This window comes from Pangasianodon hypophthalmus, chromosome 6, assembly GCF_027358585.1.
Source record: "Pangasianodon hypophthalmus isolate fPanHyp1 chromosome 6, fPanHyp1.pri, whole genome shotgun sequence".
Taxonomy (NCBI): Eukaryota; Metazoa; Chordata; class Actinopteri; order Siluriformes; family Pangasiidae; genus Pangasianodon; species Pangasianodon hypophthalmus.
In genome coordinates this window covers 29,374,362-29,392,830 of record NC_069715.1, presented here as the reverse complement: position 1 = coordinate 29,392,830, position 18,469 = coordinate 29,374,362, and the positions used below count along the sequence as shown (strand labels likewise).

General features: G+C 35.6%; 1 long non-coding RNA gene across 2 annotated transcripts; it reads left to right on the top strand.

Moving 5' to 3' along the window:
- The first annotated feature begins 9,866 nt into the window (after positions 1–9,866).
- LOC113526826 (uncharacterized) lies at positions 9,867–17,873 on the top strand. Of its 2 annotated transcripts, XR_003402809.3 has the most exons (4): positions 9,867–10,115; positions 13,331–13,666; positions 15,173–15,254; positions 16,379–17,866. It is a non-coding gene; the product is annotated as an uncharacterized LOC113526826 (long non-coding RNA). The 2 variants fall into 2 exon arrangements; XR_008301876.1 differs by lacking the exon at positions 9,867–10,115 and having other exon boundaries at positions 13,254–13,666; positions 16,379–17,873.
- Positions 17,874–18,469: the final 596 nt, after the last annotated feature.

The window sequence follows — 18,469 nt, the reverse complement described above, 5'->3', positions numbered from 1 at the left end:
AACTGCTGTGGTATATGAGGAATAAAACACTTCAGGATATACAGTTGTAGGAAAATAATCAACTACAGGGTGGTGAAAATAACTCCACACCACCCTGTCATTGATTAGTTTCCTATAATAACATGACATGCAGTGTTTTCTTCCTTACGTAATAAGACACATGCATTGCATGGTCACCTTTTAAGTCAGTCATGATTTTATTCATTCACTGACTACAAATAGCACACTGAGAGCACAAATACAGGAATTACAATTTCTTGACTTTGGTCACATATTTGACTACTTTTTGTGTATAAAAATGTCCTCTTCAGGTCTCCGTGCCATTCTTATTAGCCAGTCACTGACTCACTCATCAAGCTTTCGAGTCTCACACATTAATCCAGCTATACTAATCCAGATCTCATGTACAAACCACATTTGAAATGATCACGATTAATAAATCTTGAATATGCCACATTATCTTGGATTTGTTAAGCAAAGTACATACATGACTGTGACCTCCTAAATTTCCCATCATGCTGAGTTTGTCATGAATCACATTTGAAATAGAAAGTAGTAAATATGGCGTGAAAGCGACAGTCCTGTGACCTGAAGCTGTGTATCCCACTGATCCACACTGACACACATGTCTTATAATGAAACTTTCCCTTCATGTCCAATCAGAACACCTCCTGTCTCCTCCTGCAGGCGGAAACAAAGAGTGATGGCACACAGGATTCATTTTAGATTTAGAAACGCAACTCTGTCATGGCCAAACAGCAGCGCTGGATTAGCTGTTGCTGACAGATCCTCGATGTCCAACAGCATTTCGCTACAATACTGCAGTTTAGCATGAAAGTAAAGCATCAAATTAATATATATTGCATAAATCTTTTATTCATCAATGTTTTAAGATTTATAACAGGAGTGTTAGGCGCTCTTAAAGGTTCTATAAAACATTTTTTGTGAAATCTAATGTTCATAATGTTTACAGTTTTGTTTGTTTTTACTAACAGCACATTCATAATTCTGTGAGATTTCTTCTAAAGGTTCTTCAGCTGTTCCTCTTATGGCTTCAAGTAGAACTGGTTTCCAGAACCTAAGAACCCTTAATTACCCAATGAACCCTTTCTCTAAGAGTGTACTGTATTAACATTTGTAAAATTTAATTTGTAAAATCTGTGGCTTAATAAGGACTTTTAACTTGTTGGCTTTAATTGTATTTTTAATATTCATTAGGCTTGTCAAGAACTGTCATTTGAGTATAATGAATTATCTGACTTTTCAAGCCTTATGCCCACATAACAACCATGGGCTCCTCTAAACATCTGACTGGGGATCTGAAAATTAATATAATCAATGCCTACAAAGCGGAGGAGGGCTATAATAAAATATCAAAGTGATTCCAGCTTCCAAATTCAACTGTATGCAAACTGTGGAAGTCAAGGTAAGATCTGGAAGATCAAGAAAACTTTCACATAGATCTGCCACAATGCTGGTCAGAAAGGCAAAGCGAAATCCCCATGTGACACTATGGACCTTCAGAAAGGTTTAGCTGAAGCAGGAGTGGTCATTCTTCGCATCATTGGTTGCAAAAACAAGATCTGCATGGAAGAGTCATCAGAAGGAAACCTTACCTGCGAGTTTGTCAGAAATGAAAATGGAACTCTTTGGCCACAAGTTCCAAGAGAAAAAAGAGCAACTTTGATGGACTTCTTGCTAACGGTTGAGCACAGGGGTGGAGCTATTATCCTTTGGGATTGTTTGACAGCCAATAGCACAAGAAACATTGCACATGTAGATGGAAGAATGGATTCCAGTAAATATCAGCAAATTGTTGAGGCCGAATGAGTGGAACATAAAAGGGTGGCGCTGAGGGTCATAGAGATTTAATGGCACCATGTTTTCAGGGTTCTGGATCTTGTTCAGAGCTCAGTCTCTCACTCCATTATGAGTACCAAGGCATGGATCAGGGTTCTATTGGGTTCTGTCTCGTAGCATCTCTCCAGTTCTCTCTGCTGGAGCAGAACCAGAGGCAATGTGCTGAAATGAAGGCATTCCTTTTTTTGTTGTTTTTACAGTGATGGAAAATGAGCAGTGGATGTGTACCTTACACTGTTTAGATACGAGCTTCTAATGTGTTATAATCATTTATACTCATTAACTTTACGTAGAACAGAATAAGCCTCTGCGAAAAACTGTCCTGTGCAGAAAAGATGCGATAATTCAATAACACGAAATGCTACTAATCAACATGTACAGGGAAATTAAAAGGCCAAAAGAAAAACAAGCAGCCTCAGAAGAACTGACACTTTATTACTGCGTGATTAGCATAATTACGCATGCTAATAGCATCTCTAATGAATTTCACCACTGAGGAAGGAGATGAATTTATAAGTCTGGCATGCTGATACACATTGTGTAATTTAAAAAAAAAAAAAAAAAGCCCGTATAATGCTCAAATCACAGACTTTAATCATGTTCATGGTTGCTTTTAAAGGTTTATCTGATATAAATGATAGATCTTACATATCCACAGAAACAGCAATGAGAAGTGTCAATTACAGTACACAGAGCTGCGAAAGCTGTGAATCTTTCTTTCTTTCTTTCTTTCTTTCTTCAGACAGACAGAAAGAAAGAAAGAAAGAAAGAAAGAAAGATTACAGCCTGCAGTTCCTCTCCTTCTCCACTAGGAGGCATCTCAGTTCCACAGAACAGCTCCAGTGTAACTTCATGGTTTATTTAGATGGAGGGAAATATGATGCTGCAGCCAATAAAACTTTCATTCTTGTGCATGTTTTTATTTTCTCTCTTAAATAAAATGTTACCCTGATGATGTGTGCCTCGCTTTTCCACAGTCTACCATACTGCACAGGCAAACTGAATAGAACTAAAATTTGCACCTTGTTAATAATTGCCAAATAAATTGTCATAATTTAGGGCCAACTTCTGCCTTTCTGAATCAATAAATGAATCAAACAAACAAACAAACAAACATAAATAAATAGGGTCCAGTATGATATATATGATACACATTTGATATTCTAATATTGATGTCTAATATCATATAAAATAAAGTTGTATTTTATATATATATATATGTGTGTGTCTTTTCTTTTCTTTACTCTGTGTATGTTATTGACAGACTCAGTAGACGCTCCGTCTTTTCGTCCTGTGCGTTTATCGGCAGGTTCAGGACAATGCCTCAGTGCCTCGAGGATACGAGCAGCTATATGGATCGGAGTTTCAAGGTCAGACGACTGGCCAAGACTAAATCAACAGACAACAAACAGCTGGTTTAGTCCTAGATGCATAAATGGGTGTAAAAAAAGAAATTTAGCGATGCAGTACTTCTTTATTAGTGTTTTAGCCCATGAGTTACAAAAGATCCAGATGTTCTGTTGTAGTTATTTATGAGTGTGAGGCAGTTTGCTAGAAGTGTGTAACTTTTAATCACGTAATGATGAAAACACTATAGCTGGTGGAACCGGGATACAAATAGTGGTATTGAGTATTACTTCACAGATGACGTGGCCCTTCATTCGCTTAGACTAGCCGTAAAAGGACGAAAGGCCATTAGCATTATTGAAGCGATGACCCTGTCACCTCAAACATAGACCATTAACGGGGAATAAATGTATGCAAACTGCATATTGATGTACTAATGATCAATTGGCCCCTGCAGCAGTATTAATATGCAATTGTTGCAGTGTGATATGCATTAGCAATTACCTATGTGTTTGATTGCTCTAACAAGTGGCATGCATGCAAGGCATTGTGGGAAACGAATCACCATTTGACCCTGAGTGTGTGGAACTAGTGCGACTAGTGTTAAAGCAGTTGAGGTTCCAGGAAGTTAGGAGGGATAACCGGTCCGAGGAGCTCTGTCTTTGCAGTCTCAGTTAAGTAGCTAACTCAGTTAAGTAGCTAACTATCATATCAGTGAACCAACTAAGAATTTAACAGAATTAGCTTGCTAGCAAGCTAACATGCCTAAATTATACTGCTTAAACAAGCCTACATAGCTCACCTGAAATCTACATCAGGAAAGTAGCTAGGTCACTGAGGAGTAACTGAGGAGTCTGATACGGCGCCTATAATGGACACATTTAGCCAGCTAACTTTGTAACCTTAGTTTATATCATATCTTAGTTTATATCATATCTCTATCATATTTATATAATATCTTGAACGTGCCCACGAACAGCAACGGTGTAATCAAGAGACTTGTATTCCTCAACTTCTCTCTAGTGTAAAGGTTCAGAATTCTTATGAGATATGTATATGTATGTATATGTCTGGTCATTGCAGGCTAGACCAGCGCTTAGCATCGTTTAGCCAGTGACAGGATGCAAAGCCATAAAAATTCTTCTAGAGTGAAATCATTTGAAAGAGCTAGTTTAGCCGAATAGCACTCCCTGTCTTTTAGTGCTAATCCATAGTAATAATTTTAGCTAACATCAATCCCATTCCTAAATAATAAAATGCTTGATGATTCTTCAGTCAGATTAAACATTTAAAACATTCAATTAACCCAACAATTAAACTTTTTTTACAAAGATTTTTTGTTGCCTTTTGCTCTTAAATGATTAATAAGACTGAAAGTAACAGAGTTGAGTTTGTTAAGCATAGAATTAAAATTAGTGAATACACAAAATGTGGTTAATTAGCATCCATGCTAATCCATTCATTTTGTGTTTTATAATTTACATTCAGTCTATAATTTGTGTAACAGGGTTGTGCTTTCAAGGTGACCTGATCAGTGAATGCCACAGTATCATTAAAAATAAAGAAAATAAGCATGAGAGCGCTTACTTTTCTTCTTCTCATGATCTTCAGGAAATTCGGATGATGCAGTTTCCTGATGAACATATGACTTGTGGAATAGTCTAGATATTTCATAGAGGTGAATGAGTTCAACACGGCTGAGTGACACTAAAATGTATAATGTATAAAATGTATACATTTATCATAATCTACTATTATAGACGCTTCACGGAAGAGGAAGTTTCAGTCATGAGATGCTGAACACTAATGCACAAAATCATACAATTTCTTAAGTATGTTAATGATAATATTTCAAAGTGAAGTGTAGTTGCAGGCACAAGTGTTGTTTTCTAAGAGTAGTTCTGTAGATTTTGTGGGTTTTATTAAAGTTTTAAACATGTAGGTTGTTGTAAAGGAAACTGTGTTTAAAATGTTTTTTTGCCTTTGATTTAACATAGAGATTTATGAATGTACTGTAATACCAGTGGGAAGAGATTATTTGCAGTATTTTCCCTAAATGTCATGTATCTCCAGCTCACCATCTTATAATATTCGATTAAAGCAAATGGCGCAGTTACAATGCCGATTATAATCTTTTTTATCGATTAGGCTTCAATCGTTATTTGACTTTCACTTTATTATGTAGCTCAAGAGCAATAATTTATCATCCATGAATCCTTTTCATTTTAGGCTTATGATACTGTAGTATACACTCTCCTGACTGCTTGGGTTAATAATGCACTTTATCTTGTGTTTTAACCAAATGTTGGAATTCTTGCTGAACTGAAGGATGCTGTGAAGCTCATATTAATATATGCTTGGCAGTGCGTTCATCCTGTAGCATCACATCTACACTGCAAGTGTCTACTATATAGTTTTTGAACTGATCTATCGGATAAAATTTTCAATCATTCACACATAATAACTTAATATTTTACTAGAAAGTGTAATGATTCCTTGTACACATTTTTATAAACTCTATTAATGCCTTGTAAGCTCTAATAACGCACTGTAAATAATTCTGTGATAACTTATAATCATAACTTATAACTATTATTATAAAGTACAATGCCATATGATGTACTAGACAAACTTTATCACTATAAATGATAGTAACATTTTCTGTGAAGGTCATATTTATAGTGAACGATGCATACATTCATAACATGTTATAAGGCATCGTACACATTGTTATACTTATTTATGAAAATGCATTAGACTTTATAGGTACTTTTATTATGCATTATACATTGTTAACATGTTGCATTGTAAGTAATGTTCATAACATGATATGCTATATCGCTGACACCTTTGCATTGTGCAGTATGACAGTATGACCTGACTTTGCTTTTTTTCTCTTTCTTTTCTTTAATTCTCTACAACTTTACATCATACTACAAAACATAACATGCTACTAAACATTTTCAACCTTACAACCTACTACAACACTTCACAGCATACTACAGAACTTTACAATGTTAAAACATACCACAAAACCTCAAACCTTTACAACTTTACATCATACTACAAAGCATAACATACTACTAAACTTTACAACTTCATGACATACTACAAAACCTAACAAGCTACTAAATATTTTCAACCTTACAACCTACTATAAAACAATTCACTGTTAAAACATATCACAAAACTTCAAACCTTAACAACTTTATAGCACACTACAAACCTTGACATACTACTAAACTTTACAACATACTACATATAATATAACATACTAAAAAAACTTTACAAGGTTACAACATACTACAAAACTTCACTAAAAACCTACAGTCAGTGAATTACTCTCTCTTCAGTATTGTAATACTTTTTTAATTGCAATTTGTAATAATTGTAAAATAAGTATTATTTTGTTCTGGAAACAACTAATAAATGCATTATAAACATAGCTATAAACTGTTATGTCTTTTCATAAATAGTTACAACAATGCGCATGATGACTCATGAATGCATCATGACATGTTGTGAATGTGTTCATATACATACGAATACATTATTCGGAAATTCATCCCGGCATGTTTCATGAGGAGAAAAAAAAACTCGATATCAACTCGATATGAGCTTTTTAACATTTGGTAATGTTAGCAATGCTGTTAAGATAAACTTCCCAGATTTCCCATAATGTAGCTAGCTAGCTAATATAGCTATGAGGCAGCATGACATGGAGGATTCGCTGTTGGTTCTCTAGTCACACCTCTAAATGGCAGCCATTATACAGTGTAGTGTCACATTAAAAACCCAAGGATATGATCTTTACTTGCTATCACATCAAACCCAAAATTTACCACTGACTTTTTTCTACTGGGCAACTAGTATATGTCGCAGGACTGGAGGCAGGCTAACGGGTGTTGTTTGTTTGCATGCAGTAGGAGCTCTCATTATTCAGTGCCCTACAACCTGTCAGGAGTTGTTTGGGGCTGGCGTGTAAAGGTCAGATTTAATATATATGAAGTTTGTGGACGGAGACTGATATTCAGTAGTAAAAATGGTACTTATAATGAAGTACATATGTTATGGCAGGTGTCTTACACTGTCATTCTGACAGGTTATGTCCAATTACAGTATATAACAGTGTCAAGTTAATAATCATGAAAGCTGCATTAAGTGTATTCTAGTTATCATAACTTCTATTACACGTTTTACGATACATGTCATGGCATATCTTGTCAGAAGTCTATTAAATAACTCTGACTTCATAAGAAATATCTCTTGGCATGCATATTTTCTAATTAAAGGTTATAAGTTCTAGCATTAGATGTAATTTCAGTCAGCATTATAAAGGACATTGTTACACTCACATTGCATTAAAAACATTTACACATATAGCCTATAAATAATTTCTGTACATAAATCATTAAATCTTCCAGTAATGCAGCTCAGCCACTGCAGTGCATCAGCCACCACAGAAACACACTAACTCTTCCTCCTTTCATAGGGTGCCATTACTTCCCCCCCAAAACATTAATATGAAATGACTGAGTTTCACGTAACATTCATAAAATTTATGTAACTGAGTAACTGAAATAAATGACATTGTTTTTAGATAACAAGCTAACAGGAGCTAGCTCAATAGGAGTTCGAGAGAATTTTAAAGTCATATTTATAAATATTTATTATTGTCATGGATAACATAAGGTAACTTGGATGGATATTTCAGAAGACCTTTTTGAGTGCAGTCATAAATCCACTCAGAATGGTTTAAAGAGCGTGTGTTTCTGCATTGCTCTCAAAATTTTGCATCTTTATTTTCATTTTACTCTTATTTTATATGGACAGCTGCCTTCATCTTCACCTGCCACGTCCTGTCAGTTGGACAGGGCTGCCGAGTCCACCGCCATTGTACTCATCGATCTGGTTGATAAAACTCTTACTGGTGGTTTTGTTTAAAATTGGACCCTTTGCTTCACTATGTAGAAATGGGAAATTAGCAAGCAACAAACATGTCAGAGATAATTAGCACCTTTCAAGTGTCCTGAATTGGCTAAATGAATATTAAAAAGAGACCCTTGTCAAGGTTGGCAGGGTGTATTAGCAGATCAGATAAACATTTTCTTCCCTCCTTTGTGTGGATGTGAGTGGATACATGTGGATGCGTACGGATGCATGTTGATATGTGTGGATGTGTGTGGATGCGTGTGGATGCGTGTGGATGTGTGTGGATGCATGTGGATGCTTGATTATCCCTTGCATTTTCCCGCATGCATGCTTCATCCCTATCCTTCCTCTATTCAGTCCAAGTGACAGCAGAGGTGAATGGTGTATGTGTGTGTGTGTGTGTTTGTGTGTGTGTGTACGCTCTACACGTGATGCTTCTCTGAGTTTGGCTTATTGGGAGGAAGAAAATAAAAATCCACTTCCTCATGCAAGAAATTTCAGCCATTAAAAAAGTGACTCATAATAAAAATTTAACACCTACTATAAATTGTGTTAAATCTAGCAAAGGATCTTCGGATTGGCCCTCTGATTGGGAAACTTCAAAGGTCCTGTGTAGAGACTTTACTATTTATAGAAACATACTTTAAAAACACAATATCCGTTTTACACCTATACATACGTATTGAAATCATTCTCATGACTGGATCGGGAAGCTGTCGCAAGGTTGCGATGGACTTTAACAGGAAACATGGTGAGCACATCACACACAATATATATATAATGTGTAGGGAATCTATGGCTCATAAAGCCTAACAATAAACTGCTCACTAACATTATAACACAAACTAAAAATAAAAATGAATTTCATTATAGTATATTTAAAGTAATATTATGAAAAGAGCCACTGGGATTCAGTCTAAAATGATTAGCCCTATGAAGGGCGCCACGTGGACACGCCCACACCAGCCATTTGTGGCGTTGCTCCAAACTGAAATTTTGAAAATCATACAACATATTTACTTCTTTTACCTCCTACATGAAACCCTTGTTTACATCAAGTGAGCGTAATATAATGAGATTATTTTCCCAATGGCTTCAAAATCCTAGAATAGAAATAATAGATAATTCTTATATAACTTTACTGTTTTATGTCCTTCTTCCACACTTCTTCTAATCAAGCTATCAATATAAGAAAGATAAAAGCAAAAGCATTATGTCATATGTTTTTCTGGAGACAGAGTGTGTGAAAAACACACAGGTCAAATAGAGGACAAAGTTCTTCGCTATTCAATTTAAGCAGTATTATGTAACACAGGTGCACAAACAGAGAGAGTTTTGAGAGTTATGAAGAGAGTTATCTAGAGAGGTATGAATAGCTGCTTAAAATAGAGCATGGAGTTTATATTGTCTAATGCATTTTTATTGTTTACTATAACACAGATAGTAGTTGGAAGCCTTTGTAAAATCCTCACTTCTGACCGCATCACAATAATTGGTTTATGCATTAATGTGCCAGATTTGAAACCAATAACACTGTTACACTGCAGCCACTGTTCTGCCTGATACGCTGCTTAGCAACCACAGTTTACTGTTAACAGCCTGCATTGCATGGCAGAGGAATTGTTTATTGTAAATATTATTATTAATAATTTTAGTCGAACACTGGATTTTAACAAGCTCACAGCGCCAAGGTTTCTGTTTCACTCCTGAGCTTGGGTTCAGTCTCGCACTGTCTGTGTGGTGTTTTGCATGTTCTCCCTGTGCTTGCACAGGTTTCCTGTGGGTTCTCTGGTTGCCTCCCACTGGCCGAAACATGCATGTATGCAGACTGTGCATGTGTACATGGTGCCCTGCTATGGACTGCACCCCATCTGAAGTGAATTCTTTCATACAGCGTTTCTGGGATAGGCTCCGGACCCACTGCGACTCTGAAGGGATTTTATCATACTGTTTATCATAGAGTTATTTTATCACAGGTAAGGGCTTTATACTCCACTTTGCATCATGGAGGATGGTGGTCTTAGGCATTTGTGTTTGTGCGTTGATTACAGACATCTAAATGCCACATGCATCACTGTAAAGTACAGATACCCCCTACCCCTGGTGACCTGTACACTTCAACAAGTAGGAGAAGTCAAGGTCTTCACATAACTTGCAGTTGTGTTGCACTGCATAAGTTATAAGTAAAAGGGAAGCTGGCATTCGTCACCATCACTGGCCACTATGAATCATCGGCAGTGCCTTATGGATTGGTAAATGATCCCAGCATAATTATCTTTGCATTTTACATTGAGCTGACACTTTTATCCAAAGCGACTTGCAGAAAAGCCCTAAGCAGTTGAGGGTTAAGGATCTTGCTCAGGAACTCAACAGTGGCAGCTTGATTGTGCTGAGATTTTTCAGATCAGTAGCCCAAAACCTTAACCACTGAGGCATTCATTCATTCACTTATCTTCAGTGACTGCTTTATCCCAGTCAAGGTGAATCTGGAGTCTATCCCGGGAACACTGGGCATGAGGTGGGATAGAATGCCAGTCCATTGCAGGGAGCCACTCCATCTAGTAGCATGTTTTTTGGATATGGGAAGAAACCGGAGACCCCAGAAGCAACCCACATGGACACAGGGAGAACATGTTACAGGCCATAACCCAAGCTCGGGCTCGAACCAGGGACCCTGGAGCAGTGAGATGGCTTTTATAAACAAAGCACTATTGGATTACCTGAATAAATGTGTAGTTACATACATAGACAACATTTCCTCATCAGAACTGGAGCAATTAAAACACATTCAACAGATCAAGAAAAAAATGTATGTCAAGAAAAGTTGACTATTGCCTTTCTTTTGGACACATTCTGGATGCAAAGGGAAATTAGCTGCTTGTTCATAGTAACTTATCCTGAAACATACTACGTGAGGCATCATTTCATGAGATACATCCTAGTTAAGAAAAAAAAAAAAAACACCTGAGTATAAATAAAAAAGTAGTCATCCAAATAACTACTTTGATTTCTATTTCTACTTTTTTTTCTTAAGTAACAGTAACTTTGCCTACTCTACCTACCTCTGAGCTTCTCTTGCATAATAACACTAAACATTGGTGTGTTCTGACACATATTTCAGTCATTTATGTCAAATTTATTGTTTTAACTGTCAATCTATTTTTCAAATAAATTTGGTACAAACATGTATAAAGTATATGTGATGCTGTGACTTTCGTGCCCCTCAGTTAAATATTTCTCAATGTTCCAAACGTTTATTTCACTGTATGCTTTATAGCATGGTAGATAGCTGCATGTTAATTGACGAAAAACAGGCCGTTAAGTCATAAAAAGCACGGATATCTACTAGCAGTCCCCCAGCATGCTGAGGAACACATATCTTCCCATCTATTCAATAACCCTGATAAAACAATACTACGTAAACTTTGGACCTGGATGCACCTTGTTGGAGACATTTCAAAGTCACTTTCAGCTACTGGGAGTAATTAAAGCATGTTACATCTATGCAAAAGGTGCAGGTGCAGACCAAACATCTCCATGGTGGCTGGAAAGAATGATACAGACTATAGACATTTACAATAATATATTTTATATTAATATTCACATTTCCACCTTATTTCTTTTCCTATTTTATTATAAATGTGAAAAAAATATTATTGTAAATGTCTATAGTCTGTATCATTTCTTTCCAGCCACCATGTAAATGTTTCCTATAATATTTAATGTCATGTTACGATGCATTCAAAATGATAAATTCTTTTTTTTTATTTTTCAACATCAAATATTTTTTTAAGAATATAAGAAAACATGCATTTCCCTGTTCACACAACATTTTTACCCTATTCTCATTTTTTACAAGGTTTCTTTGTTGCATTTCACTCTTAAATGAGTAACAGTGTGGAGTTTTTTACCATAGAGTTAGTAATTATGCAAAATGTGGTTAACAGGCATCCATGCTAAGCACATGAGGACAAACGATTTCCTTAAAATATGTATTTTTTTATTAATAATTTATTTTCTGTATTATTTGGGTTGCAGGCTGTACTTTGATTTTATCAGTCAATATCACAATATCATTGAAAATAATGAGAAAAGAAAAAGAGCACATACTTTTTTTTTTTTCTTTTGGTGCTCTTCAGGAAATTCAGATGACACAAATTCCTGTTTGGGAATGAATTATGGAATCCATATTCCTAATATTTCATAGGGGGGTGAATGTGTACAGGTAACAGGGTTGAGTGAGTGTGATCATTTTAATGGGGTTATAGTGGGCAAGGATGAGCGAATGTGCTATTTATTAAGTGCTGTAGATTTTGTAGCTTTTATTACGCTACAGAGTTGTAAATGTAATATCAGTGGCACACAAATGGCACCCAGACCGAAAAAAGTGGTGCAGAATTATGGTTTTATATAACACCAGGGTTTCCCAAATCGTCCTCGTGGTGGTGTAATCAGTCACTGTCAATAATGTTCACATCCCTGTACGGTGAGGCTCATGTGCTCCGGCCTGCAGCAGACGTACATCACATGTGATTGCGCTCTGAACCTTGACACTCTCATTACTTTAATAGCACCAGTGTCACATTTCAGAGAATACAGCCAGGGACGTTTACGAATAATTAACAATGCAAGCAGGATAGCACGTATGAACTGCACTCGAGGTGATAAGGGTGAAGTGCAGCGATAGCAGAGCTGCGAGTGAGCTTCATGAATGAACCAGAGTGAATAAAAAAGGACACGGCTGCGTGGAGAGGCATTAAATGATTTACGAGTCAGGGCCAACCACTCTGCAGATCATAAATGACATAAATGTTTGTCACTTATTGTATTGAAGTCTTGGATGAATTCGGTGTGTGGAAATACTGTAGTAAAAAGTCACATTTTCATAATAATCAGGTTGCCAGATTCTTATTTGTTTGGTTTTTAATGGAACATAACAGACATGTAAAATTACATGATTTCCTGGTTTTATTGTTCCTGTGTAATATGATAACTCTATTTCATTTTAAAGACAGTTGGCTAGAGATCTCCTGTTGTAAAATAGTATTTTATTGCACTATAAAGTCAGATATTCTCCTGTTTCCTTCCTCAGGCCTCATTGCCCTTGGTGAAGATCTACTTTGCAACTTTTTACTGTCTGCTGTAATGAGTTTTGTATTGAGATGTACTGATTTTTTTTTTTTTTTGACAGTACCTGCTAAGTGTGTAGAAGAAGAGGACCAGGAAGAAGAAGATATTGTAGTAACAAATTTGGACTCAGCCTACAATGCGTGTCTTGGGACTGGGGGAGGAAATCGGATGTACCCAGATGAAACCCCAGAAGCACGGGGAGAACATGCAAGCTGCGTAAACCCAGTTTCCTAGTTTCTTATGTCTTTATCAATTTTTTTAGAAACAATTGTACCGCTCTTTTTAAATGTCTAACCGATTTCACAGTGCTTTCTTTCTTTCGCATTTTAGATTCGCGTGACTCACACGGAGACACGGTGTCTGGGGTCTTTGTGATTGACGCGTCATTAAAAATGTGGTACTATTACACATATTGAGTGACGGAATATAATGTGTAGTTTGTGTATTTATTTAATTTTCAAGCCCTACTGGTTTTCACTTGCTTTAATGGAAACGGTTGGAAAAAAAAGGTTGATTTATGGCTTTTTTCTACAGGGAGGCTCATAATGTTCCATTTAAGTGTAAGCCTAGCTAAAATCCTAGCCGTGAATCCAGCTCCACGCTAGCAGGTTGAGTGTGTGAAATTTAGTTTGGAGGATCCTGATCCTGTGGCTACCAAAATAACACACTGATGTGTGGTTGTTATAAATGTCTTCCAAAATCAACTGTCTGAGCTTCATCGCTCACTGTGACAGACCTAACTGCCGGAAAAAAAAAAAAAGAGGCTGGAACAGGTTGTGGTTTAGGGACGAGACGCTCATGCACATGGTATTTTGCCAATTAAAAATGCATTTAGTATAGATTTTAAGGTGCAGCCTCCAAAAAGACATTACCATTGTAAATAGATTAGGACCCCAGGGAGCAGAATAGTATTGAATAACTAAATAACATGATTTATGATGATATTATAGAAAAGTAATGTATGATATAAACATTCCCATGGGATACACGCCTACTGTGGCTTTCCTGATAAGTCAGGACTTGTATTATTATAATTTATAATACAATGCTGCTTGTGGTTTTGATCCATTTTGTAAAAAGCATACTTGTTTTCTTTCAGTGTGCATTCAAAGGTTATGAACATTTATGCACTGAATGCATTGAGGTATTTGTGGTCACATTTTATTTTACTGTATAACAACATCCCAGTATTTGAAAGGTAAATTTGTAGTAATTGATGTAACAAATGATATCTGGTGTATTCATACCTTGCATGTTGTATCACTATGAACTTAGTAACGTATGTGAAAAGGACTAGAGGCCGCATTTATTGTGCTGGATACAAACAAATTTATCTTGTAAATCATTCACTGGAGCACAAGAAATGTGATGTGGATGAAAATCCAGTTTGTTGCGATAAACATTCGTATTCTCTGTATCCCTTCAGAGCTTCAAAATCTTATAAGTACTGAAAATCTTTATGCACCAATTACGCTGTCAAGTTTAAATTGCTTTTATGAAGCGTTCCTTTCACCGTTTAGTCATCATTTTATCATTTTTAGACTTTTATGGAGCTTGTGGGCTTGGCTACATGTCGTGTGAACATGCTTGGTAATTACACTTCATTGACGTTTATCAACATACAAACATGAATACGAAGAAAATCTTTTACAAAATATTAAGCTTCATAAATGAGGCCCTGGGTTTTTACCTAGCAGTCCTGAGTGGGTTAATGAATCAGACAATAATCAGTAAATATGCAGTTCGTAAAATAATTACTTAAGAACTTGTATATTGAGCAGGGTGAAAATATCAGATATATGCAATATTTGCTAAAAATCTGATGAAGATCCATATTTGAACTCATCAACATTTTTAAAAAAAAAAATATCTAAAAATTATTATTTTTTTATTACTATCTAAGCATGTTCCAGGAGTGGGCTCTGGATCTGCCGTGACCCTGACCAAGACGAAACGGTTGCTGGAAGACACTACTATTTCTACTGGTACTACTTCTACTACCATTACTACTATTACTGTCAATACTATTATTACTGTTAATACTACTAGTACTACTTCTACTATTCATACTACCTTTTCTACTACTACCACTTTCATTACTACTAGTAATACTATTAATACTACCACTGTTACTATTACTACTACTACTACCTCTATTAGGCAAGTCAAGTCAAGTCAAGTGGAGTTTATTGTCATTTCAACCATATAAAGCCAGTTAGTACATAGTGAAACGAAACAATGTTCCTCCAGGACCAAGGTGCTACATAGGACAAACACAGAACAACACAGAACTACAAGGAACTATATCCATTTATACATAAAGTGCACAAGTGCAATCATGACAGTACAATGACTACAGAATTTGATTAATACCATTAGTACTACTTTCACTACTACTACTACTACTATTAATACTACTAAAACTACTTCTACTACCACTATTATTACTATTAGTATTTACTACTACCACTGTTCCTGTCATTACTGCTACTATTGCAAGTACTCCAATCATTTTATTTTTACTACTGTTATTGACCCTACTGTTATACTGTAATAATATAAATCTGATTTCTAAAAACTCTTTCAATTTTTTTTTTCGATTTTCGATCTTAAAACCTAATTTTCATTTGTAAGTTGTTTTATTATAGAATTTCTTTTTTTTTTTTTTAACCAATATTTATCATGTCTATATTTTTTTTTCATCTTTAAATAATCTCACATTAAATTCACAACAGTTCTAATGGACAGAGAAAACTGCTTTCAGATTCACCCTGTAATGTCCCAGGACATGTTGGTGGGTTCTCTCACTCTTTCCTATTTATTTTGCTGCAGTTACCAAAGTATTTATAGTATTTACTAAATAATATACTTTGTGGTAAATAAGTATATACTCAGATAAGACTATCAGGGATTAAGTTATAAAAAAAAAAAAAAAAAAAAAAGCTCTGGCTGTTAACCCTTTCTGTACTCTAACCTTCACCATTTGTAACTTTTCATGAGTTGGTGCGTGTAAACTTGTACAAATTGTGAGACTGTGTTCCTGTGTGTGTGTGTGTGTTTGTGTGTGTGTGTGTGTGTGTTTGTGTGTGTGTGTATGTGTTTTGGGAAGGCCCGGTATTAGGATTGTCGAACCTTCTCCCCATACTAAAGAGATTCCCCTCCACAGGAAGGAGCAGGAGAGCAGCGTTCTCAGGGCCCACTGTTCTTAGGAAAGCCATCACATGATGAAGTGTTGAGTGAACTGACAGGTCCAATGCCTTCTCAGTGCGATGCAGAGATTTGGACCATCACTGACTGTGACAGCACGGCTTAACTCACTAATCCCATCTGCGCTGGTGGGGGAATACACACCCCGCTTTCACTTAAACGTGATATATTCACACATTTACACTGTGAATTAATGAACCCTTTAATTCCAGCTAATTTGTGCTTTTTGTTATATTCCAAGTCTGATTGATATTCATGCTGGAATAATAAACACAAACCTACGAGTGAAATATCAGATTCCTATTTTTTTAAAGTCACGTCATCGTTTCTATTCATGGGGACATGTGTGATGGACACTCCATATTTAAACCCAATTATAAACTGGGTGTTGTTATTAATGTGTTGTTAGACAACAAATAAACATTTGTGTTATTGTTCATATGGTGAAGTTTTCCGTATGGAGACATTTATTTAACATTGATGGAAGGAGTCTCCAATGTCAGCACTTCGTAACAGTCAGAGGTAAAGCTGTAACTTTAAGATTTACAACATCTTCAAGACAGAGGAGTTTACGCTTTGTGCTTTCTTGGGTATATGACAAGTGTTTTTTTTCCCTTCGAGAGGTAAAAAAGAGAGGCTGCTGAGGGAACGACTGGTTATAGCTACTATAGTGTAAGTGAGAACAGGATCTAACTTGACTTGCAGACTTTCCACAGCATTAAATGTAATTATAAATGGATTAAAAAGTAAGATTTATCATTCTTTAATGAATACATTGTAATTGTTGTCAAATTGCTGTGGTGTATGAAGAATTAAACATTTTCAGGTCCTGTTATAGGATAATAATCAACTTTGCAGAAGAGTTTACAGTTTCTCATTTACATGACAAGCTGAGTTTGTAAAAATTCAAGGTTTTTAGTATGTTGTAAAGTTTTGTAATATGTTGTAAAGTTATAAGTTTTAGTATGGTGTAAGTTTTGTAGTGTGTCATAAATATTGATAGGATTTTGTAAAGTTGTAACTATTAGTAGCAGAATTTCATGATCATTGCGCTGTTATAATTCATTGTTAAAGAAGCACATTCAATTTTAAGATTTAAACAATTTGATTTATTAAAGACAAAACAAACAAACAAACAAAAAAAAATCACATCTCTTACTGTCATACTGCACTATGCAAAGGTATTGGTGATGTTATGAGCATTACTTACAATGCAGCATGTTAACAATCTATAATGCATAAGGAAGGTAGCTATAAAGTATGATGCTTTTTTTAAAACCCAGTATAACAATGTGCATAATGCCTTATGAATGCCTTATAACATGATATGAGTGTACTGTAAGTTCATAGAAAATGTTACTGGGATATTTTGTTACACACACTTTACATAATGTCTAAAAAAGTTTCATATAAAGTGTAGTTCATAACTGATTATAACTATGTGTATAATGCCTATGGGAGCATTATAACATGTTATGTTTATTATATATTTGGCCTCTATAGAAAGTGTTAGCACCATTTGTATAAATATAGTATAATATAGTATGTAATATTGTTATAATTTTTACATCAAAATTAATTTGGATTAATATTACTATAATTTGTGTAGTGTTGTATAATAGTAGATAAACATTTTTATTATTTTTTACCTATAAATCATAGGAAGGGCAAACCCCAAAATGTTCATTTTATCATTCAGGGTGTTCAAACTTTTGCACACAACCGAATTTGTTAGGCGGTAGCCCCTTACATGTTAAACTGCAGACAAAATCTATTCATTATCTCATAAAAATGACCTTTTGTGTCAAATCTGACAAGAATTATCTCTCGTTCTGAGTAAAATATGCACGAATGTCGAACTTGCTAAAGTCCGCGATCTGACCTTTCACCCTTTGTTGGTTAATTTCTCAACCTCTGGATAGAAAGCAGAGTTCCCTGAGCTGCAGCTCAATCCTCATCCTGGGAACTTAATCATCAGTGGAGGATAATGAAT